At 41.7% G+C, this 22,548-nt stretch overlaps 1 non-coding gene across 1 annotated transcript; it reads left to right on the forward strand.

Moving 5' to 3' along the window:
- Window positions 1–6,656: 6,656 nt before the first annotated feature.
- LOC136165786 (small nucleolar RNA SNORA70) lies at window positions 6,657–6,787 on the forward strand. Its single transcript, XR_010662763.1, has one exon. It is a non-coding gene; the product is annotated as a small nucleolar RNA SNORA70 (small nucleolar RNA).
- The last annotated feature ends 15,761 nt before the right edge of the window (window positions 6,788–22,548 follow it).

The raw sequence follows: 22,548 nt of genomic DNA on the forward strand, positions 1-22,548 counted from the left end.
ATCATCATGGACTGCCAGACGCTATCACGGAAAAATTCTAGTACCAGTGAGGAATAAAACATGTCTGAAAAATTTATGGTTGCCTAACGATAGTTTATTAAAATATCTGTCGAGGCTATTATTACAAAAGTGAAAGTTGACAACACCAGCCTTGCAGGAGTCAAGATGGAGTCAGGGCTAAAGTGCCATTTTGCCTTTTCTTCCTCAAAGTGTAAAGCTTTTAAAGAGGTGTAAATTTTCCTGAACAGCATTCCAGCAATTCATATATCATTTGGTTTCAGAAACTCCATGCCTGTGGCTGCCTCCTCCCTCTTCATATTCCGTTGTATTGGCTGCGGTGACGCCTCCAGTGCAGACTCATTTATAGTCTGGGCATCTGCAACCTCGAGCTGCTGGAACACCCCATGGGGAAGCAATTATTCCATCAGAGGCCTCTTATTGTCCTCATCACGCCACTAATTTCTGCATGATTTAAATGTGCATTTGCCACCGCCTATTATTTGCCTGGTGCTGACACCACAGGTGCCATGATCAGAGAGGGCCTGGCTGTCTATCTTTTTCTTCCCTGCAGTGTCAGCTGGGTATTCTGACATTTGAAAAGAGAAAGCGTGGAGGTGATTGTAATCTAGTTCTTGGCACGCCCTTAACAGAGCATGTGGCACTGGATGAGAAATCGCAGATCCCAGGCTCATCTTCTGACTTTGCCATTTACAGGTCATGTAAGTATAGATAATTTACTCAATCTTTCTGAGTCTCAGTTTCCCAATTCAGAGTCTGATGACAACATAATTCTTCAGCCCATTAGAGAATCTTATGTCCTTTTCCTAGATATCATCTCACTTTTAGCCCCTTGGGAGTATCTGAAATGCAGATTTTAATTAACATGATTTTAATTAACCTAAAATGACATAGTTATGTGACATCCTTCCTTCATCCTGTCAAATTCTTAATCTCTGAGTCTGGAGTGTGCTCACTGACTCAGTCATGTCTGACTCTTGGTGATCCTATGGACTGTGGCATGCCAGGCCCCTCTGTCCATGGAATTTTCCAGGCAAGAATACTGGAGTGGGTTGCCACTTCCTTCTCCAGGGGATCTTCCCAACCCAGGGATCGAACCTGGGTCTCTTGTGTCTCCTGCATTGGCAGGTGGATTTGAGACACAAGTACAAATATTTGCAGTAACAGCAAGTGTGAACAGCTGGGATTCACACCACTAAGCCCTCTAAACACCCAGCCTGGACACAGAGAAAGTCACATACTCGGGGCGCTGCACAGAGACAAAAGGCCAGATGTCAGACTCTGAAGGAATGACTGCTGGGCCCCCTCTGGATCACAGAAACACCAGCTGTTCCTTGGCACTGCCCTGCTTTCGGGATTCAATGTCACTATGATGGGTCAGATCCTGGTACCTGCCTCACCCTTCCCATCAGTGAGCTTGGCTGGGGAAACAGGGTGTGGCAGACACAATTGACACCCAGTGACTTCCTACATTTATGCTGTCCTACATTTCTCAGGCTCTCAGTCATCCAAATTTGGGGGCTTGTCAGTTGCAATTCCGACTAATGAATTTGGAGCAGATGTGTTGTTGCCACTTACAGACTGAAGCACTAAGAGCTAGCCTGCTTCCACCAAATTTCTGTTATCTGGCTTGGCAACATGTTCCAGGTTGGTGAGCTCCAAGAAGGAGCTGACTGTCCAATCTGTGTTGGACTGGACTTGAGCAAGAAATAAACCTTTGTTGTTTTAAGGCATCTACATTTGGGGGCTTGTCTGTTGCAGTCGTGAGTGTTAATTGTCCCATGGTAAATAGATGTGACAGTGAGAACCAGTATTTGAAAGTTACCTAGAAACAATTCCAGCTCTTAAAGAAGAGTATTCTCAGGGAACTTTATAAAAATAGATTGGCCAAGGGAGAAAAAAAAAAAAATATATATATATATATATATTGACCCATCCAGTGAGATAGTGAGCTCTGGGGCATGACAGAGTTTAAAAAGTGCTTTTGGGCAAGGATGCTGTTAAGTAGCTTCTGGGAATCTTCCTCCTGCTTCTAGTCCCCTGACTATCAGGAGACTTGCTAAGATGCAGCCCAACAGTGTTAACTCATTAATGATGGGTTTGTTGAAAGTGTACCAAACATGTCTCCCTTCGTCAAAGTCAACTCACTATTCTGTGGTTTCTAAGGAAGAAAAGACTTCAGATTCCACTTATTGGATTTTCACTGTCATTTTACAGGACTCCTAAAGCAGGATGACTTTGATATGCTTTAGGGCAGCAGGCACTTTTCTTTCCTAATTTACTAGATCTTTTCAGGACTTAGGCTACTCTTGCCTTTATGATTGTTGCCAGGCAACAGTCTAAAGCCCTTGGTCTAACACCACAGGAAAGTTCATCTTTTAAGAGTCAAACTTTAGTAGTTTCTTTTGACCCCAGTGAAAAGTGAAAGATTGACTAGCGTTTCGAAAGGTGGCCTGCAGTACCAGAATGTTCCTTGCTGTTTAGGGTGTTGTCAATGGCTCTTTGCGTTGCTACTCTCAGGCACCATAAAAGCAACTCACCTTCAATAACCTTCACTGGTTTATGCTTAGGAAAGGAAGTAATATGGTGGTCAAGGTAATCACTACTCAACAGACTGTGGTTCTCACCTTAAAAGAAGTGTCAGGGGAAGGAGGTAAGTGAGAAATTGAAATTGGGACCTGCATATTGAGGTGGAAAAATTCAAGATAACAAGTTAGTCATGTGCAAACACAACATTGTCTTCTTATGAACTGGCCACCAACAACACATGGACTGTTCTGAGGGCTATTTAGAGTTTCTATTTTAAACCAAAACAATTTTTCAGAAAGGAATAAAAGGTAAGGAGCTTAGAGCTCTTCTAAGTTCCCAATGTTCCAGTTTTCAGGATTTTTCTTACTCCTGGCAGACAAAGTCATGCCAGTGCAGGACTAACACTCAAGTCCCCAACTTTCAAATCATTGCCTTTTGTATCTGTACCTCTGATACGTTCCTTGGAGATGTACTATGCAGTTAAGTTTTGGTAGAACTTAACCACCTAAAAAAAGAGGACCTCAGATTGTAGAGTTTCTATGGCAACTATTCATTCATTCATCATTGTTTCTGATTTCAGTGAGCTTTCATGCTTACATAAAATGCATTCCCTGACATTGACTTAAAGGAGAGAAATAAGCATATTTCTGCTTATTAAACATTATTAAGTGTTTGCTAGGGTTTGAGTCTTAGGCAGTTATAATCCACAATGTGCCCCCCAGTCCTGATTTCTGTTTCCTGGGATATAATGGTTAATACTTTGGCCACCTGATGTGAAGAACCAACTTACTGGAAAAGACTCAGATGCTGGGAAAGATTGAGGGCAGGAGAAGAGGGTAACAGAGGATGAGGTGTTTGGAGAGATCGACTCAATGGGCATGAGTTTGAGCAAACTCCAGGAGATGGTGAAGGACAGGGAAGTCTGGTGTGCTGCAGTCCATGGGGTCGCAAAGAGTCAGACAGGACTGAGCAACTGAACAACAGCAACAATGGTTAATGCCTGTCTGTCTGCCTCATGAGAAGAGAGGATTCAGTTCACCTGTTTGGTTTTTCCAGAACTCGTCAGGGACAAGATGGAAAGTCCTTTCAGGACCAATCAAACAGGTTGGCACCCATCCTTCTTTCAGGACTATGTGGATCCCATGGGGCCCACCTCTTTCCAGGAAGAGCTGTGTTTTTCCTGCTCACCCTTGGCCTTCCCTTCCTGGATCCCTGGGCTTTAGTCAGGCCCAGAGAACAAGCACGCATTCTCTCATGATCAAGGCTCCTGCAGCTGCCCTGCTTGGGAAGGGAGGTGGGGCTGTGAGGGGAGGAGCTAGGTACATGATGTGTGTCCAGGAGTTCTCATTTGAATCTGAAGTTTACAGCATGTTGGTTTTTTCCCTTCCCTAGACATTTCCTCCCCTCTGCTTCATAACTAGCCACGTCCTCTGGACTTACAAATTATGTTGCAACTGCTTGGGGGCCCTGTTAGGACCTCTTATTTGCATCACCACGTGAAGTCACGTTGCCATGAACACCACTTGCTAGTGCCTTGTGTTGGGAATGAGACCCACTGGAAGCAGAATCAAACAGCAAGTGAGTCAAAGCACAATGGACCATACCTTCGGGGTCATAAAATGGGCATTGCACTACAAAAGGTGACCAACCTGAGGATGCCAAGCTGAGTAACAGGACACAATCCATGGATCCTCTGAGCTGGAGGCCAAGGCTGGAGGCAAGACCCAGTCAGACAGGAGGCTTGAGGACAAACAGGGAAAGCAAAGTGCAGACCAGTCAGGGAAGATGAGCATAGGTCCCCTGTAAACTGAGAGGTGTGCCATTCAAACACAGTCTTCACCATATAGCCCTCTCTTTAGACAGAGCTGCCCACTGACAGAAGATGAGGTTGAAAGCTGCCTGACGCCTATATTATAGTAGCAGGGATGGTATAAGCCCTTCCTTTGGCACAAACATAGAAATAAACTTCAGGTAGATTGAAAGGGCTGCAGATTAGCTGGGTGGCCTTCCTTGTAAATGTAAGCCCTGGACCTGAAGTGAATTTGTTACCTTTGTGTCCACTATAAGACTTCCCACCCCTACCCCTAAATACACATACACACATGGTGTGTGTGTAAATATATGTACATGTGTGTATATACATGTGTACTTGGATGTATATGTACTATACAGTTTATGTACATGAGTAATACACATGAAATATTATATATGTGATGTATATGGCCATCCATACACACACACACACACACACACAAAACTGAGTTTTCCAAGACTCTCGTATCCTTTCCAGAGATCCACTGACTTCCTCCTTCCTCAGGCCAGCACCCCTGCCTGCCCCCGGCCACACTAGGCCGATCAGTTGCTATTTCTTGGTCATGGTCTATGCTGTGCCTTTTGTGTTTGAAGCAGCACCATAGGCTTCAAACCTTTTCAAATGCTTTCTGCTCCTCACAACTGATTTGTTCAGTGTTCCATTTCCTAAGAACATTTTTGGTGGGATGGGTCCTAATCTAATAAGCTGGCTCCATTAGCTGGTCATTAATGACAGCGTGTTATACTGTTTAGAGAGCATATTTGCATATTAACCTGTCCTGAGTTTTATCCCAAATGGTCTGCTGCCAGGGCCTGGATGAGAGCCAGGTAAGTGGTGCGTTGGATGCAAAATTCAAGGAGGTATTCCCACGACACGAGCGTGAGCACCCTAGATTTATCACCCGAGGAGCTTCTCTTGCCTCCCCTGAGTTCAGTCCCTGACTGCCAGGTGGTAGAAAGGTAAAGCTTCGTGGTGAGCAACAAGAGAGAAACTCCTTGTCTCCAAAATCACATTCCATAGCTATCTGCTTGCTCTAAGTATTAACTTGGGAATACCTAAGTCTTAAATTCATTTGCTAAGTCAAAATGTAAAATATCATATATGTTAATTTGTCAAGATATTTCTTTTAAAAAAATTCTATTTATTTATTTTTGGCAGCTCTGGGTCTTTGGTTGTTATGCATGAGCTATTCTTCATTGCAGTGCATGGGTTGCTCACTGTGATGACTTCTCTTGTTGCAGAGCACAGGCTCTAGGGCACAAGCTTCAGTCGTTGTGGCATAGAAGCTTAGCTGCCCCGCAACATGTGGAACCTTCCCCAGCCAGGGATCAGTCCTGCATCCACTCCACTGTCAGGCAGATTCTTAACTGCTGGATCACCAGGTAAATCCTAAGATATATATGTGCATGTCAGTTTACAAACAGCAAAAAAAAGAAAAAGATTCTGGGAAATAGCAACCAAAAAGAGTTGGGCACGCAATAATACTGATTTGGCACTGACTTTATTTTATTTTTGTAGAATGTAAATTCTGAAATAGTATGATATTAAAAGTATATTAAAGGATATTAAAATTTAAGATGTAAAATTAGATGATCAAGAACATAAATCTTGTGAAGTCAAAGACAGAAGCATATTTCTCAAATAGATTAACAACTTTAAAGACAAAATTGTCAAGATTCCCAGGGACCCACATCACCATGGGCACATTCCACCCCACTGAGGTCCTACGCATTTCCAGGTTCTAAAGATGAATGTAATACTGACATTTGGTGACTTCCTGTCCCCAAGCCTACATCAGGAGTGCAAAGGCAACGTTGTGATCGTTAGGAATATGGGGTGCAATTGTTTCAGAAGTTCCAGAAATCACTCTGGTCATAAACTAAATGAATAGGAAACTATTACATTATATTCTTATTAAAGGGATGGTTGTTTTGAACAACAATTGCTTTTGAAAACAAATGGGCAGTTATTTAAGATCTATCACTAGAGCTAACTCTTATAGCTAACAATAAGTGATGTGAGCTTTGATGCAGAGATTCCTAATAAAGAAGCAACAGTTTGCAGCCAACTAAACCAACTGTAGGCTTCCTTTGTGGCACCAGTGGTAAAGAACCCACCTGCCAATGCAGAGGATGTAAAAGAAGTGGGTTCGATCCCTGGGTCAGGAATATCTCCTGGAGGAGGGCATGGCGGCCGGCTCTAGTATTCTTGCCTGGAGACTCCCAAGGACAGAGGAGCCTGGCGGGCTACAGTCCATGGGGTTGCACAGAGTCGAACATGACTGAAGCGACTTAGCATGAACGAAACAAGCCAACTGTGCCATTTTCCCCTGGGATCCCGTGTGCAATGGCTGCAAGTAGCAGCCTCCTCGGTAGTGTATGCAGCCTGTTGCCTGCATGAGTTGCCCTAAGGAACTTGAATACAGCCCTTTACAGTGGACGTTCATGACCGGCATGCTGTCCACAATCTAGGCTCCAGACAGGTAGGTATATGCGGTGCCTTTGGAAAGCCCCAGGGCAGTGGCCAGGGTCCACATTGGTTAAGTCATAATGTCCATCTGCACCAACCTGCAGAACAAGGTTGTGACTGAGGCCCTCCACAGAGTCAAGTTCAAGTTCCCTGGCAGCCAGAAGCTCCACTTCTCCAAGAAGGGGGATTTTCTAACTTTAATGCAGATGAATTTGAAAACATTTGAAAACATGGTGGCAGAAAAGTGGTCCATCTCAGATGGCTGTGGGGTCAAATATACCCCTATTCCTGGCCCTCTGGCCCAATGGTGGGCCCTGCACTCATGAGAGCCTTGGCACTGTCCCCTCCATACTCATGCCCATAATAAATCCTACTGTCTTGTCAGAAGAAAGGAGCCAAGGTAGGCGATTTCCCCCAGCAGGTACATAATGATGTGTTACCAGCTTCAGAATCTTCCTTTTGTTCCATGTCCAGTTCTAACTCTTGCTTCTTGACTTCCCATTATTCTTGATTTAAATTTAAACTCTTGGCATGATCTGGCCTCTCTAATACCAGACACCTGACCTGCCTCTTGAGAAACCTGTATGCAGGTCAGGAAGCAACAGTTAGAACTGGACATGGAACAACAGACTGGTTCCAAATAGGAAAAGGAGTACGTCAAGGTTATATATTGTCACCCTGCTTATTTAACTTATATGCAGGGTACATCATGAGAATGGCTGAGCTGGAGGAAGCAAAAGATGGAATCAAGATTCCTGGGAGACATATCGGTCACCTCAGATATGCAGATGACACCACCCTTATGGAAGAAAGTAAAGAAGAACTAAAGAGCCTCTTGATGAAAGTGAAAAAATTGGCTTAAAACTCAACATTTAGAAGACTAAGATCATAAGATCATGGCATCTGGTCCCATCACTTCATGGCAAATAGATGGGGAAACAATGGAAACAGTGACAGACTTTATTTTGGGGGGCTCCAAAATCATTGCAGATGGCGACTGCAGCCTTGAAATTAAAAGAAGATTGCTCCTTGCAAGAAAAGTTATGACCAACCTAGACAGCATAATAAAAAGCAGAGACATTACTTTGCCAACAAAGGTCCATCTAGTGAAAGCCTTGGTTTTTCCAGTAGTCATGTATGGATGTAAGAGCTGGACTATAAAGAGGGCTGAGCACCAAAGAATTGATGCTTTTGAACTGTGGTGTTGGAGAAGACTCTTGAGAGTCCCTTGGACTGCAAGGAGATCCAACCAGTCCATCTTAAAGGAGATCAGTCCTGAATATTCATTGGAAGGACTGATGCTGAAGCTGAAACTCCAATAATTTGGCCACCTGATGTGAAGAACAGACCCACTGGATAAGACCCCAATGCTTGGAAAGGTTGAAGACAGGAGGAGAAGGGGAGGACAGAGGATGAGATGGTTGGATGGCATCACCGACTCAATGGACATGAGTTTGAGTAAGCTCCAGGAGTTGGCGATGGACAAGGAGGTCTGGTGTGCTGTAATTCATGGGGCTGCAAAGAGTCAGACACGACTGAGCAACTGAAGTGAACTGACCTGAGCCTCATCTTTCCCTACTTTCCGTGTTGCAAGTACACTGGCCTCTCTGTTTCCTAACCATTCAAGGCCTTTTACGGCTTTGGGTTTTTTGGTTACATTTCTTCTCTCTGGAAGGCTATTCCTCTAGGTCTTCTCTTGCCTCTTCCACCCTCTGGTTTCAGCTAAAATATCACCATGTAATAAAGAGTCTGAGTTTATTTTAGATGCTTGATTCTACATATCTTCAAGCCCTGCTCGTCTGGGTAAGCCACTAAGAAAGCCTATACCCTCCATCCCTTGGCACACTTACAGATGGGATGTCCACATCATGCAAGCCCCAACCTGCATGTGGGAACCCTTGCCCCATCCCCACCACAACCAAAACAAAGCCACATGGTCTCCCTTTGTTGAGCATTTGAATTGGCTTAGATATTTTTTGCTCTCATATCTTTCTCGGCTCTCCCCACAAACCCTATTATATGAATAATAAACTCCTAGTGCCTGTATGACTTTGTCAATCTCCATATTAATATCCACTTTTGAAGGAGGGCTTGACCTTACCCTCCATGGTGCAACCCCAAGACACACTTCCTCAGAGAAGCCTTCTCTAGCAATCACCCTAAGATGACTTTGGCCATGATTCTCTGTCTGATCACATTTTCAATGATATAGTCCTCAGAAAAGCCTTTACTGCTTTCTGTTGTCTGCAAAACAAGTAAAATGGCTGTAGCAATAATCTGACATTCAACACCTTCTACAAACTGACCATTGCATCTCTATACATGTCTACCCTGCCTCAAGAGCTCCCAACTAACTAGTCTTTGCAGGTCCTGACTAGGATAGAACTGTTCCCATACTACCTTCTTGCTCATGGCAATTCTACTTACTTAGAAAGTAAATTCTAATTAGAAAATTAGAGAATTTCTAATTAGAAAAATTCTACTTGCTTCTCTACTTGTTCAAGACTGATCCATCCACCAGGTCTCAGATTTAGAATTATTTCTTCCATGAACCTTGCTAAATAATTTCAAAGCTCATTGATGACAGCCACTTCTCAACTCCTGTAGAAATATTTGCTGGCATGCTTTCTCCTTATATGTCCCTTCATTCATTTCAAATAGGTAGCCAGACCCTTAGGAATTTTGCCTCGTGAGAAGTCAGCAGCTTTTCCTGTGTTTTGTAAGACCATAAGCCATTGAACTGGTGATATTAGTGCCCTGGAGTAGCAGTAGGGAGAGGAGATTGTCTTTGAGAGGAAGCTAAGTGAGTCTCCTCTGATATAGGACAGGAAGCAGGGAGTGCTGAGGCTCACAACAGAATGGAGAATGGGTAGCATTTCTAAGGCAACATCCCAGGGGCAGGGGCAAACTGATAGGGCTTAGCTGTGGTTATGCGAAGGGAGGCTGCCCCCTAGATGCCAGAATTCAGCCTCTCCAAGAACTGTCAATCCCTATGCAGAGCTTCAAAGTGGCAGAGTCTTTGATCCTGAAGAAATCATGCAGACCAAACAACGGTATCTCAAAATCATTCATGTGAGCAGGCGATCAATGAACTACCCAGACCTGGATGCTGCATAAACTCAGGGAGGGGAACCCTTGCTACTGACTCAAGTTGAATTTCCTTTCAATCTGGGCCAGAATGAGGTCGATCTAGAAAAGAAACTTATGCGCTGTTCTGGCACACCTATTATTTTATACTAGCTACTCTAGTGATTTATTTAACTTATTAAATTAGCATATCTATCACTGATATTCATCTTTCTTTGTATTTGCATTATATCTCCCAAGCTATGTCAGAAGCTGCTGGAGGACTGGGTCATTTCAGACTCTAGTAGAATTTGCTGCATGTAAATAATAACCAGGTTTCTGTGTACAGGAAGGCTAGGGACACTGTCTGGAAGACAGACTTTAGTTTCTCGGTAATCATTTCCTCATAAATAGTCCAAGTGCTGAGAAGTAGTTCACATGCATTCAGGAACCCACCAGATATTATAGAAAAGGAGACATGTGAGTCAGAGAGCAGGAGGAAAAACAGATAGTTGTTAGGGCTGGCCTGACTCATGGCTCTCATTTATAATAATAGCTCCTATTTGTGTGTCCTCACTGAGATAGGCTCTGCTGCAGTCTTCCCTTGCTTTGTTTCAGAGCTGTGAGTCAGTAAAATGAGAAATTCCACTTCGAAATCAAACCTACAAGTGCTCATTAATTTAAAAAAAAAGCAGAAGTCAAAATTGAATATAAAATATTACCCTAATTTTACCATTTCTATGACCAACCTAGACAGCATATTAAAAAGCAGAGACATTACTTTGCTGACAAAAGTCCAACTAGTCAAAACTATGGTTTTTCCAGTATTCATGTATGGATGTGAGAATTGGACTATACAAATAGCTGAGCACTGAAAAATTGATGCTTTTGAACTGTGATGTTGGAAAAGACTCTCTTTTTTTTTTTTTGTAATATTTACCAGTTTATTTTCTACATTTTTTTCTCTTTTTTTCCATTTATTTTTATTAGTTGGAGGCTAATTACTTTACAATATTGTAGTGGTTTTTGCCATACATTGACATGAATCAGCCATGGATTTACATGTGTTCCCCATCCTGAACCCCCCTCCCACCTCCCTCCCCATCCCATCCCTCTGGGTCATCCCAGTGCACCAGCCCCGAGCACTTATCTCATGCATCCAACCTGGACTGGCGATCTGTTTCACACTTGATAATATACATGTTTTGATGCTGTTCTCTCAAAACATCCCACCCTCGCCTTCTCCCATAGAGTCCAAAAGTCTGTTCTATACATCTGTGTCTCTTTTTCTGTCTTGCGTATAGGGTTATCATTACCATCTTTCTAAATTCCATATATTACTCAGTCATTAAAAAGAATACATTTGAATTAGTTCTAATGAGATAGATAAAACTGGAGCCCATTTTGCAGAGTGAAGTAAGCCAGAAAGATAAACACCAATACAGTATACTAACGCATATATATGGAAAAGACTCTTAAGAGTCCCTTGGACTGCCAGGAGATCAAACCAATCAATCCTAAAGGAAATTAGTCTTGAATATTCATTGGAAGGGATGATGCTGAAGCTGAAGCTCCAATACTTTGGCCACCTGATGGGAAGAACAGACTCATTTGAGAAGACCCTGATTCTGGGAAAGGTTGAAGGCAGGAGGAGAAGGGGATGACACAGGATGAGATGATTGGATGGCTTCACTGACTCAATGAATTTGAGCAAGCTCCAGGAGTTAGTGATGGACAGGGAAGCCTGGCGTGCTGCAGTCCATGGGATCGCAAAGAGTCGGACATGACAGCAGCTGAACTGAGCTGAACTTAATATCTATGTGCATGTGTGACTGCGTTCTCAGATGTGTCCAACTCTTTTGTGACCCTATTTACCGTAGCACACCAGACTTCCCTGTCCATGGAATTTTCCAGGAAAGAATACTGAAATGAGTTGTCATTTCCTACTCCATTGTATATCTACCTATGTATGTATTTGGAGATTACACACATATGAAAATTTTTTTGCATGAGCATGTAAATACATCTATACCTGTAACTATCCCTGTAAATGCAGTCCTAGTTATCTCTAGATGGTGAGATCCTTAATGACTTTTATTATGTTGTTTGTACTTTTCTATATTTTCTAAAATTTCCACAATGAAAGTGCTTTTTTAAATAATCATAAGAAACAGGAAATGGCTCAATTATTAGAAAGGCAAATGGATAGAGAGGTGAGATGCATTGTTTTTTGACCAACACTTTATTTATAACCAAATTAGCACAGTATTTATCCACCATATGAGATCAAACTGAGAAAAAGAAAAATCACAATAATTATACATGTTCAATTATTATCATCCCATGATCTGTATTCCTCAGAATATTTGTAGTGAAAGATGTTTCTGAGTTGTGTTATTAACATTTGGAAATCAATAACTAGCATTCAGAAGGTACAGCAGTTTGTTTATATCTCTGTAACTAATATGTGAAAGAAAATTCAAAGTGATTGTTTCAAAGTGAAAACTGAGGTCAAGGAATTTGACAAAGCTGACTTTTCAAACTGTATGATCTTGGAGCTGAGCCCGCAATAACAGTGGGGTCAGTGGTGGAGCTTCCCCATGCCTTTTGCTGTCACATCTGGTCACCACTTCCATCTGTCCACGCCCTTGAGAGAAAGGGAACTAAGATTCAGTCAGCATTTCTCAAGGGCGGGCAGGAGACTTATGTGGCCCAGAGTCCATGTAAGCAGGAAGGGGGGCCTCTTCCAGGGCCTGAAAGGAGGCTCTTGTCTAACACTTGGAAACGAATCGCCCGAGGAGACACACATGCTGACAAAGCAAGAAACTTTATTGGGAAGGTGGAGAGCGGTAGGGTGAGGAACCCAGGAGAAGTGCTCTGCTACGCAGCTTGCGGTCCCTGGTTTTATGATAATGGGGTTAGTTTCCAGGTTGTCTCTGGCCAATCATTCTGACTCAGGTCCTCCCTGGTGGCGCATTCATTGCTCAGCCAGGATGGATGCCAATGAGAAGGATTCTGGGAGGTGGGAGGACATATGACATCTCCTTTTGACTTCCCCCAAACTCTTCCGGTTGGTGGTGTCTTGTTAGTTCTGTGTTCCTTACCAGGACCTCCTGGCATAAAATAAACTCACACAGATGGCTGCTATGGTGCCTGGCCAGGGTGGGGGGTTTCAGTCGGTGTGTTTCCCCTAACATAAGTGCTCGAGCATCACATGGACAAGAACCAGTGGATGTTTCTGATTTATCAAGTGTTCTTTAAAAAAACTGTTTAAATAGCAAATACAACAGGAAACTTTCACTTAAAAATACTAGATTTCCAGTTGCTATTGAATTTTACTCAATTGGTCCATGTTAGCGTATCAGTCATGCCTGACTCATTGCGTGGACAGTAGCTTTCCGTGGACAGTAGCTTGCCAGACTCCTCTGTCTATGGAATTCTCCAGGCAAGAATACTGGCATGGGTAACCATTCTCTTCACCAGGGAATCTTCCCAACTCAGGTATGGAAGCTGGGTCTCCTGCATTGCAGGCAGATTCTTTACAGTTTGAGGCCCCAGGGAAGCCCTATTGAATTCTAAAGGTTTAGTAAAGCCAGGCTCTTCTGCAAGGCATCACATAGGCCAAGTATCACAGTCTCCAATTCCCTTGTTTCACACAATTCATTTACCTGCCTGGATCCTGCAGGCATTTAATTTCCAACCTACAAAAGCCTCCTAAACTGAAGACACCAGGGTTTGGACTTTGCTTTAGAATAAACATGAAGCAGCCTCTAATATCAGACTTCCTAAAAAGCCAACGGTCCCTCAACTGTAATTGTGACTTTCATATGCTCAGAAATTTGAAAGTTTTTGCTGAACTCATTTGGCCACTGGGCTTTCCCTGTGGCTCAGCTGGTAAAAGAATCCACCTGCAATTTGGGAGATCTGGGTTCCATCCCTGGATTGGGAAGATCCCTTGGAGTAGGGAAAGGCTGCCCACTCCAGTATTCTGGCCTGGAGAATTCCGTGGCCTGTATAGTTCATGGGGTTGTGAAGAGAGACCTGACTGAGCAACTTTCAACTCACTTCCCTTCACTTGGCAGCTAAATTTGTCTTGAACTGATGTTAACTTTTTATAGCAGTTATAAGACATTTCAGTTTAGTCTTGGGACTTTCATTCTTGAAAATTATCATGGACCCCAAAATTCTTTTGCTGATGTGAGTTGTATCTATCCAGTTACCACATTAGAAATTAAAATGAAAAGTTAAAAAGTATTACTTTGCATTTATTTAAAAATAACAAGATCATCACATATTAGCATAAGTGATAGTTTATGAAAATTTCTACTATATTTTTCCAAACCAAATTTTAGTAAGAAGAGTGGCATTATTTACTATTCTTTCAAATCTCTTTTCACTCTTGCTTAATAGAGACAGCCAGATTCTCATTTCTGCTTCTACATTTAATCTACCGTACTATCACACAGCATGCAGCCCCTTGAAAACTTTGCTATATATTCATAAGAGATTAAGAGTGAAAAAGGTATTTTTATAAAAATAACTTTGACTTCGTGAAGATTCCCAAGGATCCATAAATTATACTTTGAGAATGGCTGGATTAGTATAATCTCTGTTTATCTTATTTAATATGAATATTCATGTGTTTCACTAGAGAAATGCTATGTTTGATTAATGGTGCTACTGCAAACTTTGAGGGATGTGGGGACGTGACATATAATACAGTGTCTGTACTGTATAAACTTTGTAAACTATGAAACATTTCAAATTCCCCCCAAAACTCTGTCCTTAAATTAAAAAAAAAAATCTTTATTAAAATTTATTCTTGGCTAGGCTGGGTCTTCCTTGCTGCATAGGCTTTTCTCAAGTTGCAGAAAGTGGGGGCTATTCTTTTGTTGTAGCGCACAGGCTCTAAAGCACATGGGCTTGAGTAGTTATGGCTCCTGGGCTCTGGAGCACAGGCTCAATAGTTGTGGGACATGGGCTTACTTGTTCCACAGCATCTTCCTGGATCAAGGGTTGAACCCATGTCTCCTGCCTTGGCAGGCTGATTCTTTACCACTAAGCCACCAGGGAAACCCTGTCCTTAAGTTTTGGGGCTAAGCAATTATGTACCTTGTAGTACTTGTATCTACTTTCTTAAATAAGCTAGTTTCATTGTAATGATGAAACTGAAAAAAATCAACATGCTATAATAAAGAAAACCTCAGCATAACACAAAGGAAGATGTGATTCAGAGAGTTAAAAAAAACTTGGAGCATCTGGAGATATAGCATGATTGAGAGGCTGCTTTTTGATACATCCCATTATCCACCCAACAAGTAGTTATTGATCATTTACCATGAACACTTATTATAGTTTTAGCTCTAAATCACTAAAGTTACTTGAAGCTGGTAAAAAAAGAAATCACACAGTTACTTGATAAAATTTTCAAATGGAAAGACTGATAAATTGGTATTTAATTTTATGGTGTAACATAATTTAGATGTTGACTTGGATTTTTGCTGGGGTTGATAAGCTATGACCTAAAAGAAAAAAAAAATTAAAAAAAAAAAAAAAAAGCTATGACCTATGGCCCAAAATCTGCCCTCCATTTTTGTAAATACACAGCCATGACTTTTCACTTATGGCTGCTTTTGTGCTAAAGATTGTTGAGTCTGAAAGTCTTGAAAAGGCTAAAATATGTGCTATCTGGCCCTTCACAGAAAAAATGTACCCAACCCTAACTTAGAACATTGGCTTGAACATCCCCTAAATAACTGAAAAAAGTAAGATTCAGTTTATTATATGATGAATGCTCTATGACTCATAAATTTTGAGATATCGCTGATGATTTCAGTTACTAGAAAAGTGTGAATTGCATTAGAAGATTCTAAGTCAGTAGAATCCACCCTGAACAAAAATGACTTACTGAGAGTTACATTTGCATCAAATTGTCTTTTCCAGATGAATTTCATCACTGACCTCACTGTTGTCTTCTGGGCTGATTTCTAAGGCTAAGGTCCATCTGTAGCATCATGCACCTGTTGTACAAATACTTGATATACACAGTTCAGTTCAGTTCATTCACTCAGTCGTGTCTGACTCTTTGCAACCCCATGGACTGCAGCACGCCAGACTTCCCTGTCCATCACCAACTCCCAGAGCTTACTCAAACTCATGTTCATAGAGTAGGTGGTGCCATCCAACCATCTCATCCTCTGTCCTCCCCTTTTCCTCCTGCCTTCAATCTTTCCCAGCATCAAGGTCATTTCCAAGAGGTCAGTTCTTCACATCAGGTGGCCGAAGTATTGGAGTTTCAGTTTCAACATCAGTCCTTCCAATGGACACTCAGGACTGATTTCCTTTAGGATGGACTTATTGGAACTCCTTGCAGTCGAAGGGACTCTCAAGAGTCTTCTCCAACACCACAGTTCAAAAGCATCAATTCTTCCACACTCAGCTTCCTTTATAGTCCAATTCTCACATCTATACATGACTACTGGAAAACCATACCTTTGACTAAACAGACCTTTGTTGGCAAAGTAATGTCTCTGCTTTTTAATATGCTATCTAGGTTGGTCATAACTTTCCTTCCAAGGAGTAAGCGTCTTTTAATTTCAAGGCTGCAGTCACCATCTGAAGTGATTTTGGAGCCCCCCAAAATAAAGTTAGCCAGTTTCCACTGTTTCCCCATCTATTTGCCATGAAGTGATGGGACCAGATGCCATGATCTTAGTTTTCTGAATGTTGAGGTTTAAGCCAACTTTTTCACTCTCCTCTTGCATCAAGAGGCTCTTGAATTCCTCTTCCTTTCTTCCATAAGGGTGGTATCATCTGCATGTATGAGTTTATTGATATTTTTCCCGGCAATCTTGATTCCAGCTTGTGCTTCCTCCAGCCCAGCATTTCTCATGATGTACTCTGCATATAAGTTAAATAAGCAGGGTGACAATATACAACCTTGACGTACTCCTTTTCTTATTTGGATCCAGTCTGTTGTTCCATGTCCAGTTCTAACTGTTGCTTCCTGACCTGCATACAGATTTCTCAGGAGGCAGGTAAGGTGGTCTGGTATTTCCTTCTCTTGAAGAATTTTCCACATTTTGTTGTGATCCACACAGTCAAAGGATTTGACGTGGTCAATAAAGCAGAAGTAGATATTTTTCTGGTATTCTCTTGCTTTTCTATGATCCAAAGGGTGTTGGCAATTTGATCTCCGGTTCCTCTACCTTTTCTAAAACCAGCTTGAACATCTGGAAGTTCACAGTTCACATAGTTGAAGCTTGACTTGGAGAATTTTGAGCATTACTTTGCTAGTGTGTGAGATGAGTTCAGTTGTGTGGTAGTTTGAGCATTCTTTGGGAATGCCTTTCTTAGGGATTGGGATGAAAACTGACCATTTCCAGTCCTGTGACCACTGCTGAGTTTTCCAAATTTGCTGGCATATTTAGTGCAGCACTTTCACAGCATCATCTTTTAGGATTTGAAATAGCTCAGCTGGAATTCCATCACCTCCACTAGCTTTGTTCATAGTGATACTTCCTAAGGCTCACTTGACTTCACACTCCAGGATGTCTAGCCCTAGGTGAATGATCATACCTTGGTGGTTATCTGGGTCATTAAAATCTTTTTTAGACAGTTCTTCTGTGTATTCTTTCCACCTCTTCTTAATATCTTCTGCTTCTGTTAGGCCCATGCCATTTCTGATCTTTATTGAGCCCATCTTTGCATGAAATGATCCCTTGGTATCTCTAATTTTCTTGAAGAGATCTCTAGTCTTTCTCTTTTTATTATTTTCTTCTATTTCTTTGCATTGATCACTGAAGAAGGCTTTCTTATTTCTCCTTGCTTTTCTTTGGAACTCTGCATTCAAATAGGTATATCTTTCCTTTTCTCCTTTGCCTTTAGCTTCTCCTACCATATGGATTTAAATATTCTAGGAGTGGCTTTCAATTGCCTTTCCAACTTAGGGACCTTGTGTTGCTCAGGGCTGTCTCATCGATACAAGTCAATCAAGCCTCCCTCTCCTCCTCCCCCTCCCTCTTTTCCTTCTTTCAGTACAATAACTAGATTGCAAAGCTTTATGGATTGCACACCTTAGGAGTTTGGGTTATGACCACAGAGATTTGGGTGGATAATGTCTTCTTAAAGTAATGATTGTGCAAATTAGATTAATTGTGGTGAAGGGATTTGCTTTTTAGGGAGCTGGGAGCAACTAACTTATCTTATTGATTTGGTGTTTACATGTTAAACAGGCTTCCCAGGTGGCACAGTGGTGAAGAATCTGCCTGTCAATGGAGAGGATGTAGGATAGTGGCTTGATCCCTGGGTCTGGAAGATCCCCTGGAGGAGGAAATGGCAATCCACTCCAGTATTCTTACCTAGAAAATCCCATGGACAGAGCAGGCTGGTAGGCTACAGTCCATAGCATCGCCCAAGAGTCAGACATGACTGAGAACGCACGCACATACTTTACATGTTCAAAGACCATCATTTTTAGGGAGAAAGTATCTTTGGAAAGAAGGACCATCCCCAGATAAAATTATGAAAGAGGAAATTTCTTTGTTTTCCTTCTACCAACATTTGAAAAATCTATGATTTTTTAAATAATCAATTTGAAAAATTGGATTATTTAAATTAGAACATAATAACTTATGTTCTAATAATAATTGTCCTAATTGACACTAATGATTATTGTCCTAATTGACATGATGTTGAAGATAACTAGATAATTATTATAAATATTGAAACTAGAGGATGAAATGGTTGGATGGCATCCCTGACTCCATGCACATGAGCCTGACCAAGCTCCAGGAGTTGGTGATGGACAGGGAAGCCTGGCGTGCTGCAGTTCCTGGGGTTGCAAAGAGTCGGACACAACTGAGCAACTGAACTGAACTGATCTTTAATTTACATAATTCTATTATTTTTATAATAGAAACCGAGACTAAGAAAGCTAAGAGACTTGGCCCAAATCACATAGTCAAGAAAGAGAAATTGGGATGAATCCTAGCCTAATTTATTTTCCCAAATCCTCTGCCTCTGTTGTCTGTCAGCTTGCCAGGACCATCTACTTAATCCTGTTTTGGTTTGTTTTGTTTTTTGATATTTCCCTAAGCTCTAGGCATTGCATGTTTACCTTTCCTTTCTATCTCTTACCACAACTAGCTCCCAGATAGGTTGATGATCGTCAGATATAAAGTAAGTTAATTCACAGTGGGACTTATTGGAACTAGTTCATTTATATATCCTACCCTGGGTTGTACATGACGTCCTTTCACCATGCATCTTGCCTGCCTCTGAATTCTAAAAATGAAGACAATATCCCTGACCTTGGGGAGCTCCTTACTCACAGACATGTCTACTGGACAAATATGGACCTTATAGTATCTCTCCTGTGTGGTATATCTATTTTAAGAGGGATAGAGTTGTCATGATGAAACTTGAAGCACCAACCTGCCAGCCTCATAAACTCTTAAAGAAGGATGGGGTGAGGGGTCTACCGGGCCCCAGGACCTGTAAGAAAAAAACTGTTACCATGCCTACCATATTAATAATTTGGAACTTTTTCAAGTTTTATCTCTTATTCAAATCTAAGTTCTCTAATGTAGCCTAACAAGTTATTTTTCTCCAGCAAAATTTAGAATCAAAGTTTTGGTAAAACAGGAGGTCAGGTGACCCTTCAATCTTGAGATTTTTTTTCTGTTTCTTGTTATCTTCTCTCTACTCTTTTCTGCAGGCATACCATTGTACTTGTATTTCAGTCACTTCAGACATGTTTGTCACCAGAGATGGGGAATTTGGGGCCAAGAAATCCATTCAGATAAACCTCATTAGACTAAGCCTTAGTTTTTCCTCTACCACTCACTATGTGCTAAGTCGCTTCAGTCGTGTCCAACTCTTTGCGACCCTGTGGACTGTAGCCCACCAGGCTCCTCTGCCCATGGGATTCTCCAGGCAAGAATACTGGAGTGGGTTGCCATGCCCTTCTCCAGGGGATCTTCCCAATCCAGAGATCGAACCCTTGCCTCTTATGTCTCCTGCATTGGCAGATGGGTTCTTTAGCACTAGCGCCACTTGGGAAGCCCTTAATCACTCACTACCCCAGCTCAAACCCCTTCAGTTCAGTCAGTTCAGTCGCTCAGTCGTGTCCGACTCTTGGCAACCCCATGAATTGCAGCATGCCAGGCCTCCCCGTCCATCACCAACTCCCAGAGTTTACTCAAATTCATATCCATCGAGTTGGTGATGTCATCCAGCCATCTCATCCTCTATCGTCCCCTTCTCCTCCTGCCTCCAATCCCTCCCACCATCAGAGTCTTTTCCAATGAGTCAACTCTTCGCATGAGGTGGTCAAAGTATTGGAGTTTCAGCTTCAGCATCAGTCCTTCCAATGAACACCCAGGACTGATCTCCTTTAGGATGGACTGGCTGGATCACCTTGCAGTCCAAGGGACTCTTAAGAGTCTTCTCCAACACCACAGTTCGAAGCATCAATTCTTCAGCACTCCGCTTTCTTCACAGTCCAACTCTCACATCCATGCGTGACCACTGGAAAAACCGTAGCCTTGACTAGACAGACCTTTGTTGGCAAAGTAACGTCTGCTTTTTAATATGCTGTCTAGGTTGGTCATAACTTTCCTTCCAAGGAATAAGCATCTTTTAATTTCATGGCTGCAATCACTATCTGCCGTGACCTTGGAGCCCCCCAAAATAAAGCCAGCCACTGTTTCCATTGTTTCCCCATCTATTTGCCATGAAGTGATGGGACCAGATGCCATGATCTTAGTTTTCTGAATGTTGAACTTTAAGCCAACTTTTTCACTCTTCTCCTTCACTTTCATCAAGAGGCTTTTTAGTTCCTCTTCACTTTCTGCCATAAGGGTGGTGTCATCTGCATATCTTAGCCTTGTCAATTCTCACCAATGTATTGTTTCAGTGTCTAAAAGGTATAAAAATTTCCTGCTGTGGTCACTTTTCCAGGTCTTTGTTCTCTTGCGAAGACTTCTACATATATATAAAGATGCAATAAAGCTTGTATGCTTTTCTCCTGTTAACCTAGCTTTGTCAATTTAATTTTCAGACCCAGTCAGGGCCTCTAAGAGGGTTGAGGAAAATGTTTTTCTTCCCTACAGCTCTATGGAATTCCTGCCAGAAAATGGATGGAAAGATTACTCTCAAAATATATCATTTCTAATCTTAAAAATTCAGTGAAACAGTGTTGTAATAATATGATACTTGCATATTTAGATACATTTTTTACATTTAGACAAATATGCACAGATAATCTATTAAGCTTGTTATACTTTTATTTTCTGTTTTCATATGAATATGTCTTATCACTGGAGACAGAATAGAACTAAGACATAATATGATTTTCTATGAGTGAAAGGCCATCTGTCTTATTTTTTTACATGACTATGTACAATATTTGTTAATATATACAACCAGACTTTTTGGAATGATTGCTATGTACAAATTTAAGTGCCAACACAAAAAGTCCACAAAAATCATTGTAAATATTTCAAATATATTCATTGAGGGAATGAAAATCAGAGACATAAGTAGTTACGTGATATGGTTGCATATATTTTTAAGGAGGAGAAAGTCAGATTTCTTTTTTTAGTATAATTTTGTTTATTTTTGGCCAAGCTGGATCTTCATTGCTTTGTGTGGGCTTTTCTCTAGTTGCAGTGAGTGGGGGCTGCTCTCTAGCTGGGGCGCACGGACTTCTCATTGCAGTGGCTTCTCTTGTTGTGGACAATGGATTCTAGGGCATGTGCGTGCGTTTCAGTAGTTGCAGCTCATGGGCTATAAAGCAGAGCCTCAGTAGTTGTGGCGCACAGGCTTAGCTGCTCCAAGGCTTGTGGGATCTTCCCGGACCAGGGATCAAACCCGTGTCTCCTGCATTGGCAGGCAGATTCTTTACCACTGAGCCATCAGACATGCCTGAAAGTTGGATTTCTTCATGCCTGACCATCATTTCAAGGAGAATACTACCTCGTAAGATAAACTGATAATTTCCAATTCTGTTTTCCAGGAAGCCTTCCTAGGGCCTGATGCCAAAGGCTGCTCTCCAGTAACCAAACGCTGTGACTCTCCTTTCCCATTTATTACCTTATATTTATAAGTGCTTCTCCTCCACCTCTGCTTACCTCAGTGCCCAGAGCTCTAAATACTTTCTTCCTTCTAAATATTCCTTTTTAACCTTTTAAGCTATGGGGAGGCCTGTAGGAGAATTTGGAAGGGCTACTCATTCTCTGAGCTCAGAAAATTTTATCACATCAGTGTCAAGCTGCAAGATAAAAACAAATTAGAACCTTCTGTCTTTGCACAAGGAAATACGAAAACAGTTTCTGGTCACCCCCCACCACCCTTCAGCACAGCTGAAGGAATTGTTCAGCAATTTGTCAGTTGAAGATATCTCTGGTGCAGTTTGAGACCTGGGGAATCTTGACATGCTTTTGTTTAGTTTTACTAATAAAGGCCATTATTTGTTAAAAACACAGTGGTGAGACAAACACGCTAATTTGTAAAAGTTTAAGTTCGTTTAAAAAATTTTGTGTTTAATAAAGTGACTTCAGTTGTAAAGCACAGAGTGTAAGCACATAAAATAGTAATGGAATTCAGAAATAGATTATGTATGCATAGCATGCTGTGACTACGAAAAAAGG

Source organism: Muntiacus reevesi, chromosome 3 (genome assembly GCF_963930625.1).
Source record: "Muntiacus reevesi chromosome 3, mMunRee1.1, whole genome shotgun sequence".
Taxonomy (NCBI): Eukaryota; Metazoa; Chordata; class Mammalia; order Artiodactyla; family Cervidae; genus Muntiacus; species Muntiacus reevesi.